Below are 15,639 nucleotides of genomic sequence, written 5' to 3' on the forward strand. Positions count from 1 at the left end.
GTCAAAGTCAAGATTAATTTCATCTTGGTGTATTTACTTGATTTTTCTCTCATTTAATGAATCCGCTCAATCCTTATTGATTTGAGATCAATATACAGTCACAAGGATTGATGCACTCTGCTCCTGTTTCAGGGAGCTAGATGCTTTTGATGTCTGTATTAGGAGTTGTGATGGATGTGAAATAGTAGTTCCTGTCAGAAATCTGGCAAAGCTAGTTGAAAATGTGCCAAAAGTGACTCTACGTGTCATGTCAACAAATATTCATTGTATAACTCTTACAATAACCAGCAAGTCATATGTAAAAATAATTCAAAACCAAACAACTTCATGAGACATTTTTTGCCAAAATAGTGGTTTTAGGATCACACAATTAAACCAACCAGAGCCATTTCATTGTAAACAAATTCAACGCAACACCACTTAGACGATTAGCTGTTACTCTTCTATTCTTCTTCTATGGCAAAAAACCCATCCAGAAGATTTCATGGACCCACCAGATCTTTGCCGAGGTATAATACGCTTCCAGTGGAGCAACACCCCACAAACGTTTTGTGGCCCAGGGGAGGAAGTTTGGGCCCATTACAATACAAGGCCATACCTTGGGTATTCCTCGCCACTACAAGACGAAGTGTGCATCAGCTTTTTATCTATAATTTTTGGCAAAGGTGATAATCTTGGAGTATGTAACTATTTTACAATATTATATGTTTATTTAGCATTATTCCCTATTTCACAGCAGTCAGCTTTGTACTCTGTTCTATGTTTCAATTACAGTGTGTTCAGTATTTCGTTGTTCTTCTGGATTCAGCAGAACTCTGTTTTACTGATGCCAGTAGTATTGCAGCAAATACTCCTAGGCACAATTTGTCACAATCGGTTATTCCTTCCCACCGCTGCTTTCCTCCAAGTGTTGTCTGCCAACATGGTGACATTGCACTTCAGCTAGTGCTTCCTCATAAAATCTGCAGACTGCTTGATTAACTCCTGGTTCACTAAGCAGTTTTAGGACATCAGGCTTGGTTGCTTTGTTGACACTGTTCATCCTCAGGACAGCAGCAGGTTTGTACATTTTTCACCCTCGGAAACATCGTAATTGGAGACATTAAGATGCATTCAGTACTCACAGAAAATTGTTGTTTGATGAATGTTTACGCACGTGTTTTCAGAAAAGTGCTCGACAATGAGACATCAAATCCTTTGCTTTCTGGTTTGCTGTGTTACCTACCTTAGGTCTCCTTTAGCTGCCACCATGTTCATTTAAAAGCTTACGTCTACAAGCAGTGGCAGCTGACTTAACACACTTGCCATGCTACATCCATATATATTAGTCAACTTCTCGATGGAGATTTCCTGATGGGCTCTCCAGTTTCTTGTTTAATATATTACCTCTGAGCCAAAATTAAACTTGTCTTCAGGCAGTACGTCTTTGCCTGGCCTCATCTGCACCCATTCTTGTCACATGACCTGAAAGCTGTACACTGATTTGCTAAACACGTCTATTGGGTTCTGTTAAAAACAGACAATGGTATTTAGTTTTGTCAGCTGTAAAGCATGAACACGCGATGCATTTCCAACTGACAAAAGCTGATCCTGTTGCAAAACTGATTTAGGATTCAGAGCGTGCTAAAAGTATTGGCAACAACAGTGCAAAGGCGAATAGACGTTGAGCTTGAGATGTATAGTAGTTTTGCTAATAATTGAAGACTCTCATTGAGATTTACTTACTTAAGAATGATTTTTTTCACGTAACTGTGATCTTTTATTCCATTAGCAGCACTATAATAAACGCCACTAATATTATATACACTGCCTGGCCAAAAAAAAAGTCGCCACCCGGATTTAAGTAAGCAAATAGGTGCAAGCCTCCTATTGGATAATTACAGCATGGGCGATTATCTTTCAGCTGGAAACAAGTTATTTAACCCCAACTGATGCAATGAGTAGCTTATCATTTCTTAAACAACCATGTCGAAAGACGCATCCTGTGGTTGTGGAAAAGATGTTAGTCTGTTTGAGAAGGGTCAAATCATTGGCATGAATCAAGCAGAGAAAACATCTAAGGAGATTATAGAAACTAAAACTGGGTTAATAACTTTCCAACGTATTATTAAAAACTGGAAGGATAGTGGGGAACCATCACATCAGGGTAAGAAGAGAGGCAGATGAAGTGATGCACCCATAATGCCTAGTGCCTTCTGTACAAGCCTGTGGGGGCAGTCCTATGATCTGGGGTTGCTGCAGTTGCTCAGGTCTAGGTTCAGCAACAGTATGTGCACAAAGAATGAGGTCAGCTGACTACCTGAATATACTGAAGGACCAGGTTATTCCATCAATGGATTTTTTTTCTTCCCTGATGGCACGGGCATATTCCAAGATGACAATGCCAGGATTCATCAGGCTCAAATTGTGAAAGAGTGGTTCAGAGAGCATGAGACATCATTTTCACACATGGATTGGCCACCACAGAGTCCAGACCTTAACCCCATTGAGAATCTTTGGGATGTGCTGGAGAAGGCTTTGCACAGTGTTCAGCCTCTCCCATCATCAATACACGATCTTGGTGAAAAAATAATGCAACACTGGATGGAAATAAATCTTGTGACATTGCAAAAAGCTTATCGAAACAATGACACAGCGAATGTGTGCTGTAATCAAAGCTAAAGGCGGTCCGACGAACTATTAGAGTGTGTGGCCTTTTTTGGTGGTGGCTTTTTTTTGTGTATTATACAGACCTGGATGTTGTGTTGGCTGTTACCTATGATAGCCTGTACACAAATTAACACCCATACAAACACATAACATTTTATTTGACTATATTAGGTGTACTAACATTAGCTGATGTTAGCATTAGCTCATCTTGGCACTGCAGATGCCAAATATGGCCTGCCAAAATGCTGCTGTGAATAATGAATGAAGCGTCCCAACACCAGAGGGATATATTTTTGACTAGGGTAGTTGAACTGCTTTTCCCTTCCCCTCCGGCCTTTTTTTTAAAAATATTATTATTATTATTATTAATCCATACGTTAACATGTCTCAGGCTCTAGTGGATGCAGAGAGATGAAATACTCACAGTATAGCAGAAATTACGGGTGGCAGTGTGATTATGATGAAGAATGGAAAAATATATAAATGGCAGTCGACCTTGCCTGGATGAATTCACTCGAAAAATTTCCTTTTTTTTTTTTGCTTGATGGAAATATGATGTCTTCACTTAGTAACTGTTGCTACTTCTACACGTTTTTTACATTATTCACTGTGTCTTTCATGGCAGAGATTTTTCTACAGTGCAATTATATCAACACATCCAGAATAAGCAAAACTATGCAGAAGCAGGACAGCTGTATGGTGCAGTGGTCTGCCAACATGTATCTTTAGGTATCCGTGTGTAGCTAGGTGCTCTGAGTAGTTATATAGTCATATAACCTGTGGGAATTATTTCGTTATCTCGCTCACCCTTGTAAAGTGGACTCACAGTTTGATTGTGTCCTATTGGGCCTTTAATAATCACTGCCACACTGTGTCCCACAGTGCTCCAAGCTCGTTATCATTCATTAACCTCTAGCTACGATGTCACTCCGTCCTCCCCTTTCACTCATTTCAAATCAGAGATATATTTTGCCAAAGAAACAATGACTATGTAGGGAGACTACGTTGTGAATCCAGGCCTTCGTTAAAGGTGACTTATTCACCACTCGCTCTCCCTTCTTGTCCCACTCTCAATTCCTCTCCATCTAATCTCCCTCTGTCTATAACAATAAGAATTAATTAGCCTGCTTATTTTTCTCTGGTTGTAGAGAGGCTCCCCATCTGGATGGAAGACAGTCCTCTGTGTGCCTGATTAATGGCGTGGAGAGACAGTTGCCAATTCTAAAGCCTTGCTGTCTGGCCCGGGTCAGAACTTCCAGAAGGCAACCTAATGTTAGTCCAAGAGGAAAAAAAAAAAAAAACCCACACACATTATTTCGACCTTTTTAGAATATAGGCAGGACAAATCTGTAGTTTGTATGAATGTTTAACACTATGTTGTAATTTCAAGTTCAAGTTACTTTCATTGATTTTTGGGTCTGTTACCGACTATAGATTTTAAAAAGCAGTTACTTCGTGTCAGTTTCTCCTCCAGATTCAAGTCACAGCTCTCAATCATTTAGTTTCAATGTCCATATTTATTTAGTCTCTGTGTAGATACAGCCACCAGATTTTGTGGGACTAATTTGGTTTCTATATATACCTTTCTTTTTGTCACCTTGGCCATTTTCGTAAAGAATGACCTTGTTCTACACTTAGAATTTTCACCTTACCTCCCATCGGTACTCCGTGGAGCTCTGTTCGTGATTTTGGCTAGCTGGCTGCCTCGACCAGAGAAAGGAAGGTCAAAGCATCTCCCTTGCCTTGACTCATTTGTCACTAATGTGTCAAAGAGAAGATGACATTTACAGCCTGGTGAAGTGACTCCCTCCCGGCCCATCAGACACCCCTGAAGTAATAAATGTTTACCTTTAAGAAAGGGGTCTGTGGGTTCAGTTTTTTTTTTTCTTTAGATGTGTGAAGGTTCCTTTGCGCACTGAGTTTGTTATTTTCTCCATTTTCTCCCTAAATTTGGAAATAGTATTTCTATCAGTGTTGTTTGTTGAAATATAAAATCTGATTTTTTTTTTCCCCAAATGTTTAAATTTTGCTCTAATATGAATAGTACTAATGGTTAAATTGGATTTACTTTGACATTGCATGAACATACGCAATAAATGAGATTTTATTTATTTATTTATGGACGTATGCATTCACACTTGAGGCTGGCACACGAAGAAAATGTGGGCACAGTATTTTTTTTATATCTTTTATTCAATATTGAACAATATTGTCCCGCTGAAGATATTCCTCACATCGTGTAAAGCTAAATAAGACTTTAGTCAATTATCACCTTGCAGCTATGGCATGATTTGATCTTTGACTTTATACTTGCACATTGTTTAGAGCTGTACAACTTCTCCTCTTTTGATAGCTGACCTACGTTTAGAAAATTCTGACTTCATGAATATATTTCCGACAGTGAGCATAGAGACAATGGCGCACCAGTTAATACGCTCCTCGCCTGAACTGCCCCTGAACAGAGGTAGTACGAAATCAATGGAAAGCTGCAAAGAATGTGAAAACAAGATGAAGAGAAAACCAATGTCTAGGCCTTGAGGGCCATGATGTGCAACATCACACCAGACTCTTATCTCTGGACGCATCCTTCCCCTGAGAGGATTCTACACTCTGGCAAACAGCAGGATTCAAAGGTATATCAGGTACATGACCTTAGGGTTGGTGAAATCTACAGCCAAGCAGAATCAGCTGAAAAAGTCGGACATGGAACTAGACGTCATGTGGCCGGCATACAGTTATACACACACATAGACACATGCAAGACACACGACTTACATGTTCAGTCACACAGTAAAATGTCTTGAACGTAATGTTGGACGTTCCCTAATTGATAGATGGATAGATACTTGCATTTATGTGTGTTATGTAAACATTTCAGGCCACAAGTTATTCCCACCCTCTGCCTACTAATATCCCTAGATGACCTAATTTTAAATTGAATTTGATTTAATACAGATGGACTTTGCATTATGCCAAAGCATAATGCATAATATGCTGTATCTGTGAAAAAATGGATTGATTATCATTCAATTTTCCCCTCATTAACCTTTGGTTCATTGCTTAATGTGTCACAGGCCAAAGGCCATTGTAATCTCTCTCAATGGACATACTGTTCTTGATCAATAGGCTTCTTGCTCAGCAGCTCGCATTGTTTTATTTTCCTGCTTGTGTTCCAGGGTGAGGTGTGAAAGGATCATTCCAAGTCTCAAAGGAGAGGCTTCTTTCAATATCCTCAAAGTAGCGGATCCCACCCACTCAATTGTTCTCTACATAATCATATAAAAAGATTCAGGAAGAGTTGTTTTTTATTGTTGTTGTGTTTTTCCCCTGCTGAACAATGCCCTTCCGCCACAGGGTCCCATAACAGCCCACCAGTCTGTGCTAAGCTCACCTCCACCCCTCATCCCACCCTTGCTATCTCGTTTTCCTCATCTGGCCCAGGCCCACTTCCACATCTACATCCCATTGTCTGAGCGAAGGCAGCACGCGCAGGGCTGCGGCCAGTCCAAACATACTCATCTCTTTGTCTGGACGACCGCCAGCATTCTTTGAAAAACGTAAACTTTGTCAGTTTAACAGTTGTGTTCTAGTAATGGAACGAAGGATACAATCACTCTGCCTGTCAAAAAGGGCGCTTGTATTCATTTGCATGGCTTCTCTTATGTGCGTATGTGTCATGTTGTATGCACGGATTCATGCATGCACGCGTGTCGGAAAAACCAAATCCCAATCCATCATGCATTCCCCCAAGGTGGGCCAGCCAGTGTGTGTGTGTGTTTGTCACTGTCCCCTGTCAGGAAAGAGGGCTGGAGCGTGTTCTCCGGACAAACCCCCTTTGGCTGAGGAAGTGCTCCTCTATATTGGCCTCTTTGTGGCTCGCTAATCGAGCTTTCCTGTCAGCAGGCTGCACAGTCCCAGTGCACGGTGCACTACGTGATACAGACCCACTCCGGTGCTCCAAGGGAAGTTCTGGGATCAGCAGATAACAGCACAGCTCCCTCCTCTTACACGCAGAACACTGTTACCTCTGTCTGTCTCTGTCCTTGCATGAATAAGGAAAACCCCATTTTTAACCAATGAAAAAAATATATTATTTTTAGCCGCTAACCGGCAAACAGTCTTTGGAAATTCCTATAATTCCCTCTTTAAAGAGAACAAATAGCGGGATAAATCAAACACATCTTGTATTACAAAGCTAACTTAAAACATGTACATGGCTGTACATTGGCTGCACTGTCTGTTCTGGGTTGCCAATTTTGTAATTAAAACAGACTGTTATTCCTCCCACCTGAATTTTGTATCCCGCTGTGGGCCATCATGCAAACTGTAGCCCTCTTATCAAATGAAAAATGTATTCCAGTGCTATTTGAGAAGAATGGTCACAAAGGACCCATGTTCTGGTTCTCAAAGCCAATTATGAAATAACAATCTGTAGGTGTCTCTTCTGTTTAAATTTTAGCATTTACAGCAGGATTGTCAAGGACACACTACGACATAGCTAATACCTTACTGGAGACATCACTGAAATACAGATTTTTCTCATGCGTCACTGGAAATGTACCTTCATTTAGATATGTTATGGTTCACATTCTCTAGCTTAAGCAGGTACCTGATGGAACTGTTATTTCAGATAAAATGTTGTTGGAATACAATTAAAAGTCATCCGTAATGTGTTTGTTTATACAATACAGGTTATAATCATCACACAGGGATGGAAATGTGTGTGAAGGAATAAAAACCTCAATTTTGGGAGTCATGTCTGTGGACCGGTGTTCCACAGTTCAACTACTGTAGTTCACGCCTTTGCGTCTCACTTTCAGTTTAACTCACGTTTGAAGGTACAAAGCAAACCCAGACATTCAAGTTTTCATTTGCCGCTAACATTATTGAGTAGTTGTGGTTAAAGATTTGGTGGATAACCTCCGGTTGGGTACCAGGCTTTGTAGTTTGAAGTGTACCAACCAAATTGTACTTTTACTGTGGACTCGGTCTGTCCAAAATTTGATAACTGGGTGCACAACTGTGGTGAGAGAGTCGTCAAAGAGCCCTAGATTACCTCACTCCTGCAGCTCGTCTGAGTTCAACAAAGCTAGGACAATGGAGAGTCGAATGCGGATAGACGTTTCAAAACTTGAAGCACGCAAAGATCTCAATATTTTATCGCAATATTTTAAATGTGTAATGCAAAGCCAGTCAGTGTATCACATCTGACCTGAAGAACATTTCAAAAAAGCTGAGTAATGTTCCATAGTTAAGAGCCTGAACAGCACAGCAGCTGTTCCTAATGTAGCTAACACACCCTCAAATGTCCTGTACTTTTTCAGTGAACTCTAAAGTACTGACAACCAACGTTTAGTCAAACTATAATTTAGTCCTGTTTATATTTTTCTGAGAACCTGGGAACGACTATAAATAGGCACTACTCTTTGTCTTCCAATAATAGATTTTTCACAACACAAATTGGGATTATTTATTCACACTGGACTTCACAATTATAGAATCAAATACTTTCTCAGGTATAGACGGCATTGTTTGCCTCAGATCAAAGGTCCCACGTCGCACTGTGACAGAAGTTCATATGTGTCCCCAGGATTGGCCTTGCAACTAAAGATAGCTTGGCACAAAATTCTGTGTCAGAAATGTACGACTATTTTCCAGTACGACTGGCGCTGCAAACTACGACTAAAAGCCAACCAATAGCAATGCAGCATGAAATAACTTGCTGATTAACACATTACACACATTCACCTCCTCTGGTCATGTTTGTGTTAGTTGACCGACGCTGGTCTCACAAACGTATGTACGCTAAATGAGACTTTTTCTGATTGGCCTCTTCTCCCTGCGATACACATTTTAAATACCCTAATACTACTTTTGTAAGGGCTTGTTTTCTACATAACTTTATTATTTGACCCTTTAAAACTGAATGTGTCGGCGACAGTACCTTTGCGCACGTGCACTTTGGGTTACCGTAATTACATCACGATTTGCGGTATTGGAAAAACTCCGGTTCCAACATAATTTAGTGATATTGACTTAAAACATAACCACATAGAAGACATGCAAATGTGTCCAAGCAACAGAGGCTTATTTTAAGTTTCCTTTGTAATAACTTGTGATCAAATTTTACAAAGGCCTCAACATTGGTCAGTCCACAATCTAACTTCACATCGCATCACATCTTCACAAGTAAGATGAACACTACAAAACAGCTCCTGCTAGATGTAAAGGCCATGTTAAGCAGTAAAAATTGCAAAGTACCAGCTATGGCTCCCCACATTTGTAATTAGAAATATCAAATACAGTTCTGAACCACTGAATTATTGTGACTTTTACTGGTGACATTTTGCGGCAGCATATGGCAGTAAGCTCATGGGAGAGCACAGCTTTTTGATGAATACTTTGAGTCGGAAGGACCAAAGGACAGCGCTGGGCACGTCTCGCCTTCTGTCTTTGGCTTGTGAAATGATAATGTGGTCTCAGCGAGATCCCGAAGCTGCTGTTTTTAGAAGCAAGATTTGCGTTTTTACCATTCGTGTGAATGTCACCTTAACATGCGAAACAGATTTATTTGTGTTAATAATTTACCTTCTACATATAAAAATTATGTTTTGTTGTACAAGACTGAAGTTCATGGTCACTTACAGTGTCTTTTTTTTTTAAATTTAATGTAGAATTCTTGCATTTTTGTCAGTGTTTGATTTCAGACCTCCGAACAAATTTCCAACATATGAAATACCATAACTTACTGCTGTTGCTACTGTTTATAACAACAAAAACAGAAAATACATTTACTCTGAATTTATTAGAGTTTATATTAAAGTAGTTGAATGTGTTACATGTTATGTTTTGAGTATCCAAACTTTTTTTTGCCTCCGTTTTGGTCTCCACCAAGTCTTAAAGGACCTTAAAGGGGAACTACCGTTTTTAACAACCTGTACCTTATTTCACCCATATAACTTTGGTGTTATTTGGTGTCGTTCATCATCATATTTTGTTATGATACGCTAGTGCTATTCCCTGTTGATTGTATTTTATGCCAGAAATAAGGTCCATGTTGTAAAAAAACAGTAGTTCCCCTTTAAAATCCTAAATGAATCGGTAATTTATGATCGAGTGAATTTAACATTTAACTGGAATGCTCTTTTAATTTCTACTCCAAGTGATCCTGGTTGAGGCGAGTGCTGTGGTCGGCTATGTTTGGCTATGTTTACTTAGCAGTCACTGACTTTATTTTTCTGCTGCTTGAAGCTATGCAGGCGGCCTTCAGCGGGTTTTATCAGAACTTAGTTGCTGAAAATAGCTGCCTACTGCTGCTGGAAACGGGGATTGTGAGAGCGGGGTGAGTGAAACCAAGCAAACAAAGGGATTATTCTTTCTTGGTTGCTTAACTACACCTCCAGCTTTTGTAAGACATGGTTACAGAAATGTCATCCACGAACACAACCCCTCGTCTACAACCTTGTGCTCCAGGTTCCAAATTTTGTGATATTTGGCTGTGAACCCTCGTGATTCTCTTCTGTGTGAAAATTGGCATTTGATGACAGAAATATCACATCTGTGTAAAAAACAAGAGCCCACAAACATTTGCATTGTGCCGTTTTCATGAAGAAAATCGAACTGAAAAGGGTAAAGCCCGGAATTAATTATCCATCTGAAGCAAATGTACTGGAAAATATAATTTATGGAACAATTATGAAAATGGTGCGCTTAAGTGAAAACCCCACAATAATTTAATTAATATTTCATTGGATTACTCTTTTAATTCTTAGCCCTGGTGAGCACAATGGATGTACAAGGCCGTTGAGTGGAGTGGTGTTTTAGGTTTTAGTTTGGACAAAAAAAAAAAACGGAGGGATGTGCTGCTTTCAATGAGATTGGAGGTTTAAGAGCTTGCTGTCACGAAAGCTGATCCAAAAAGTAAAATGTTCTGGAGGTGATTAAAACATTTACAAGTTGACACCTTGACTCTTGTTGCTGAGATATGTTATACGATAAAGCATATTATCATGTGATAGACGTGAGGATGAACACATGCAGGCTTTAGGGAAAGTTGGACTTTAGTTTCAATATCTGCCCATTAGCATGCCGTTTGTGTGCTTGTGTGTCACCTCAAATGGTTCCTTTGCTCAATGTCTTTCCGCAACGCAGTGCCTCTTTATTTTTTTGCCAAGGAGGGACTTGCCCTTCTTCCTGTCACCCGTCCACTGGGAACACTGCTCTCTGTGCAGTCTCATTGACATGCTAAAGAGCTCTGATATTTTTTGTCTTACATTTAAAGAGGGAATTACGCTGAGCCATTGAGGGCTTATGTCCAGGGCATTTTAACTTTTTTTCATGGATCTTGGAAGTCGTCCAAGTAGATTGAAAAGATGGGAAGGTTAGAGAATGGATAGAGAGGTTATTGACAGTGCTGAGGTTATTACTTTGAGGGACAAGCGGAAACAATGTGCTGACTGTTAGCCAAGGGCCAACTCTGCTGTATTGCATAGAGTAGGGGGAGTAAGTGTCCTGAGTGGGCTTTTTTTTTCTTCTTCAGATGTTTCTTCCCTTTCCCTAGAAAGCCGTTACAATGAAACCAAGTCTAAAGCAGCAATTTGTAAGTCAAGAGCCTGGCAAAATGGGTAGTGTCTGGGGAAAAGGGAGTTGAAAGTGTATGGTGTGTAAAGTGAGAGCCTAGGGTCTGTTCAGGCCAAGTGGATCTCTGGTCAGCTTTGCATGGTTCCCTGCTGCTTATTGTTTAGACACTCGAGTACTTTGTTAGAGCCGGCTTTTAGCCAGTATAAGTGTGTATATCACTTACTCTGATACAGTGATAAGACTATTGTACAGTGTTTACAGTGACATTTGACAAATGCTAGCTTCTGCACATCAGATTTAAATGTTTCAGCCATCTGTAAGAAGATTATCTTGATTTTCTCTGGCATCTGCCAAGAATGTATTGATAAACACATGTATTCAGTAAGGACATTTCCATATTTTTACATTTTAACTCAAATAATGGGTTAATACCACAGACCTCAAAAGGTGGAGGAAAATGAAACGTTATAAATTTAATCAAAGCACTTTACAAGGTTGAGAAAATAGTTACTTGCACTGAAATTAAAGTAGAGCTCTTTAATTCTCTCTGTTGTGTTTAGTTTGTGCCAAAATCACTAAACAAGTAATGCTTGCCTCACATTACAGCCATAGACCACAAATCGAAACTTCCTTTCTTCTATTATACAACATTGTTGGGCTGTCTAATTGGCGGACGACAAGCCGTGCTCAACACTGTCATCTCTAACACCAAAACTGTAGCGTTGTCTCGCCAGTGGCACACCCCATCTGTGGCTGTCCTCCAACTTCAACACAAGGCGACTCTCCAAAATGCCAAATGGGTGCAGGTGATAAATATCCCTCCCTGCACCTCTGGGAAAAAAAAAGTCTCACCAGTGTGATGCTCCACCGATACATCCACATGAAAACAGGGAACCTTAGTCTGACACGTTCTCATTTAACAGCAATCTGTCATATGACATTGTTCTAGTGTTAGATGCTGGTTTTGTAGACTTGAGAGATGGCTCTTAAAATGTGTCACTTGTTCCATCGTGAAGGACACCAGCTGTACCTGTCGGATACTAGTGAATTTCAGTGGAAAATAAGACTCATACCAAAAAAAAGCAAAAAAAAAAACGGACACAAAAAAACAAAAAAAAAACAAAAGCATGTCATTTGTTTAAATGCTCACATACAGCATAATTCAATACTTTTTGCCGTAGTGGTCATCAGTTAATATCATAGATTTTGTTGACGCTGTGTTAGAAACTGAAACAAGCAGCGGTGTCCTGTGCTGAAATGTGTGGTATTTTGTTGAACCCTTCACCTTCTCCCTGCGAGGAACAATGTCACCTGACTTCCGCCCTTGCTTCCAGCATAGCACAGTCATTAGAGGACGTTGTCACTGGAACATATGACATTCTGGGTCATGCTCTGCCATTTTTTACCATCCTGTCACTGACTGCTGTTTGGTGCAGGGGCAGGTTGCAAACAATGTCCATGTCCAAAATGACTCCCTATTCACTATCTAATATGTCACATCTGTAGTCTGCCACTTTTGAGTGTCGACATCCTGAGTGTGTATCTACTACATAGTGCCTCATTTTACTGATGCCAAAGTAAAGTAGGTTGTGAGACTCAACAGCGTCTCTGTTTAGACCTGGTATGAACACGTGTCCTGAGTGATCAGACCAGAAATGGCCGGTTTTAAGTTTTAGAGTTACACATTTGGAGGTGGTCTGGGCCATTCTGGAACATTCATTCATTCATTCATTCAAAAAAAAAAACCTCTACCCAAATGTCTGGGTAGAGATAAATAAATAATAACATTTTAATGTGTGTGCTTTCTGTGAGTGAGAGATACTTCACAACTCATTATGTTCCATAATTTGTATCTTTATGTCGGGGTGCACCCACAACAAACAGCAAGTAGTGATCCATTGGAGACGGCAACTTAGTTCAGTATACTTCAGTGTTGTATTACTACTGCGACCCAAATGATGATGGTGTTAGTATACACATACAGAGTGCAAAAGTGTGATCGGATCTTGTGTGCTGGCTCGAGACGCCTGGCTAAAGCTGGATACTTGTGATCGGATCACTCAGCGTGCACGTTACAGAGCTAATTGTGACAACCGTGATGGCAATTTGTGTCTTGTACTCTTAAACACTATTAAGTTAGATGATTTAAATACCCTTTTTTTTTTAAATTATATTACAACACTAATGATACGGGTAAGATTAAGCTCAAACTAGAAGGAGGCATTGGAAACTTCTATCATGGTCCATTTTAATTTGCAGAATTTGCAGAGCTGGTGGTAATATGTGGGTTTGCCACAACACCTTGCATGCTTTTTCTAAATGCATTAAAACAAGCCTTTTTGCTTTAGTGCACACCTAATAAGTATATATGTAAAGCAAATTAATGAATACCTTTCATTTTGTTGTACATAGTGGCCCTAAATACACGTACCATGTGCTATATAATACATATATACTTTGATAATGTTGTTTTTTAAATAAGTATAAGAAGAACTATAGTTACATAAAATTCATGGCTCCACCGACACCTGTGAAAATACAGGGTTCTTGTACGCGATCTGGGAAATTACAGATTGACACGTTAACTGTTGCCTCTTAGGCAAGCATTTCCGATAGAGTCCCTGAAGTATCAAAACGATTATGAGAGCCATGGGCTGCCACTGGAAACAAACTCACTGACACGCTGATAAAATCCCTGCCCCGTGTTTATATGCCATTTTGCAAAGAAATCAGAAAAGGTAATCATGTATGGAAGCTGAGGTTAAGAAGCAATGTAACAGTCTATTAAGTTTAATATAGATATGTAGAATAAGCATATGCAGGGAGACATTAGCATAAATCTTGGTTACACACCAGTGGTGCAGTGCACTCTATTCTCCCGCTGCAGTCGGGTCTAATGACAAATACTGTGAATGAGCCATGCCAGCCTGCTCACTTGAGCTCTCAATTAGCTCCCTTTCCAGTCAGACCTCTCTCCCCATCCATTCAGAGTTCTAACCTTATGCAGACATCCTAAAAACTAAATATAACAAGAAGGAATTCAGACAGCACTGGTTAATAATAAATGTTACTGCTTTAAATCATGTCAATGATAGTGTTGATGTTAAAGAGTTTCGCCGAGCTGCAAAATCTAGAGATTTTGTTTGTGGTTGACGATTTATATATTTTATTCAAATGCCAGCTAGTAAAGATTCAACATCATCAAGTATACTTAGTGGAACACACTACTATTGCCACTGGTATAAAGAAATTACAAAAGGTCACTATGTTAATTATAAACTATAACCTGAATGCAAATATCATTTTTCATCTTGGGGAAACCACAGATTTGATTGGGCCATAAAAATCACAAACGACTTTTAGGTTTTCTGTGGTTTAAATAACAATATGATCCATGTTACTTATTTTAAAAGCTTTAGTTTTTTTTACCTTAAATATATTTAATAATAACTCTTTTATGAGGTTGCACATGTTCAGACACGTCCATGTAAGAGAGTAATGCTAAACTGCCAGCCATATTGCGACCATTGGTGTCATGCTTTTCCACTGATTGACTAAAGGGGAACACAGCTAGCTGATTTTACATTTGCGTATTTTGACATTGTTTGCATTCAGAATATGTCTGTAGAGTGCGTTTTGGTGAGAAATGGTGAACGTCAATAAAGCTGCGTAAACCCTGTAGTGTATCTTTCAGCCTAGTTTATTTTGACCGAATACCTTGTCCCTATTACCTTAACACAATGACTATGAATCATCTTTTTTTTTTTTTTTTTGCATGTCATCACTAAGTATCGATGGCGAACTGCTTTAAATATTATTAGGAAAGTGATACATCACATGATGGAAACCCATATTCAGTTGAGTTGGTGCTCAGTGTAGCGCCCTCGGGGGCTAATTGGATTGGTGTTTAGCAAGACCTGCAAAGATTACCTTCATGCATAAAATTGTCTTTGTTTTTCTCTGTTGTCTTGTCTCTCCCTTCCCTCCTTGGCTGCTTTTCCCACTGCCTCCCCCATCAGCACAGGCCATCGAAGGAGTCATGTAAGCATACCTTTGTCCCTGCATGGGAGGAAGAAGAAATGATCTGGTATTAAATTTCAATAACACGTTTTCCCAGGTCCTCCAGAGTACAAGCAATCAAGGGTTAAATTGGATCTGTAACGTATGCTCGGTGACCCACAAATCGCTTACCCATCAAACAGACTCATTACGAGCCGGCAAGCAGATGAGTGTTTGTGAGCCTTGCCTCTGAGCGGTGGGGATTGTGTGTATTACCGCTAACACGGCTGAGGTATTTAAATTTTGATTTTTTCGTAATGGGTTTTGACATGTTTCATTTCCTCTGGGGGAAGCGCTCGAGACCTCCGAAAGTAAATGTTGCTAAAAAGTCATCAAGGCAGAATATTAAAA

Source organism: Chelon labrosus (assembly GCF_963514085.1).
Source record: "Chelon labrosus genome assembly, chromosome: 11".
In the NCBI taxonomy this organism is placed as follows: domain Eukaryota; kingdom Metazoa; phylum Chordata; class Actinopteri; order Mugiliformes; family Mugilidae; genus Chelon; species Chelon labrosus.